The 2,010-nt window shown below is 39.6% G+C and overlaps 1 protein-coding gene and 1 pseudogene across 3 annotated transcripts in view; one reads left to right on the top strand and one right to left on the bottom strand.

Moving 5' to 3' along the window:
* The window catches only part of LOC105742919, a 2,340-nt pseudogene extending 1,310 nt beyond the window's left edge, over positions 1 to 1,030 (top strand).
* Positions 1 to 2,010, bottom strand: part of Pdcd2l (programmed cell death 2 like) — a 25,494-nt gene that overhangs the window by 14,465 nt on the left and 9,019 nt on the right. The gene's annotated exons all lie outside the window — the stretch shown is intronic.

Below are 2,010 nucleotides of genomic sequence, written 5' to 3' on the forward strand. Positions count from 1 at the left end.
GCTTGCAGGCACTTTAATCTGCTGAACTATTTGTTTTTTGTTTAAATTTTATTTATTTATTTATTGTGTGTGTGTGGCCAGCTCAGCCCTCCAGGGGGCAGGGCAGGCTGGCATGTGGTGCCGGGGGATTGAACCAGGGTCCCTGTGCTTTGCTGAGCTTGTTCTAAGTAGGTGCTTTAGACCACTGAGCCATCTCACCAGCCCATGCTGAACTATTTGGCTGGCCCTCTTCAAACAAAAAATATATGAGGCCGGGGAGATGGCTCAGTGGAATAAGCGCTTCCCTGGCAAGGGCCTAAGTTCAATCCCCAATTCTGCCAAAAAAAAAAAAAAGAAATGCACATACCCGTGAAAGGGTTTGCATCCTTAACATATGAAGAATTCCTACAACTCATTATAAACAGTTCAAGGCGGTGAGGACTATGTGACTGCCTGGGTTTATGAAATCGCTGCTGACATTTCTGAATCCAGTGGGGGTGATTTCAAAGGTGATTTGAAGAACAGTGCCAAGTTAGATGTTGATTACCACTTCGAGTTCTTTATTGTGGAGTACTATGAATATACGCCTGATGATACTAAATGCAGACAATGGTTAGAGAAGAATTTTCCAAATGAATTTGCAAAACTCACTGTAGAAAATTCACCCAAACAAGAAGCTGGAATTAGTGAAGGTCAAGGATCAGTAGGGGAAGAAGAAAAGAAAAAACAAAAGAGAGGTGGAAGGGGTCAAATAAAACAGAAAAAGACGACCGTACCACAAAAGGTCACTATAGCCAAAATTCCCAGAGCAAAGAAGAAATACGCGACAAATGTGTAGCCTTGCGACTTTTGAAATTGATCTTAAAGAAGCACAATGATTTTTTGCTCAAAAATTCTCCTGTGGTACCTCAGTAACAGGGGAAGAAGAAATCATCATTCAGGGGGACTTTGTAGACAACAACATTGAGGTCATTCAGGAAAAATAGTCAGACAATTCAATGACAGCATTGAAGATCTTGGAGAAGAAATGATTTTGAAAACTTGTATTTAATTACTGGAACTGAGAGTTGTAAGGCCAACAGGAGAGAGGCTTTTAAAAAAATATATTTATCCTACAGTGAAACTGTAGCCTACCCTTGTCTTGGCATTTTCACTGTTCTGTACAAGGCTGCTTGGTTTTTTTTTATTGTTGTTTTGTTTTTTAATTGCCAAAGTCTAATAAACAGGGAAGACTGTCATGCTTATGCATGAGTTAGAATTTAGTCAAATAAAAAATTTTTGGTCATTTGCTTTAAAAAAAACCCAAAAAACTATGTCAAAGATTTGAACTTAGACTTTACTAAAGATAATCTACAGAAAAATACAGTGCATGTTTAAATTTATAAAAAATTTTAACAGGGGGCATGGCTCAGTAGAATAAAGCACAAGGGCAAGCACAAGGGCCTGAGTTCAATCCCCAGTTCTGCCAAAAAAAAAAAAAAAAGTGCTACAAAAAGACATATTGTCATTGATCTCTCTCTCCTTCCCCTCACCAGGCAAGCAGTTATTCTACAGAGCTATCTCTGCAGTCCCTTCTTGAAACTTTTGAAAGCAATTCTAACACCCTTTTTTTGTGAGGGTCTTGACAAGATATATGACACAGTGAATGCTGATGTTGAGTTCCATCCAGCCAAAAGGTAGGCTTATAAAAAATTACAATGTGTTTTTGTCCACTTTATTCACCAAATTTACAACATGCAGCTTCTGGCACTTCCTCAAAGTCAAAATGACCAAGAAAAGGAAGCTTTTAACTGATTCAAGATATAAAATAGCCACAACAGCATAACTCAAGACAGAAAAGGACTTCTACAGCTGTTGGGACCCCTTGGTCTCTCAGTGTGAGCCCTTGTACCATGGGAGAAAACAGCGGCAGGAATGAAGAAAAGAGACGATCAGAGCTCGGTTAGGTGGTGACTCCTCTGCCTGGCTAGGGAAAGGACCCTCTCAACAACAGTAAGGGCCTTTATACTTTTACAAAGCTGCAAGACACAA

The sequence above is a fragment of the Octodon degus genome, unplaced genomic scaffold, assembly GCF_000260255.1.
Source record: "Octodon degus isolate 3935 unplaced genomic scaffold, OctDeg1.0 scaffold00083, whole genome shotgun sequence".
NCBI classification, from domain to species: Eukaryota; Metazoa; Chordata; class Mammalia; order Rodentia; family Octodontidae; genus Octodon; species Octodon degus.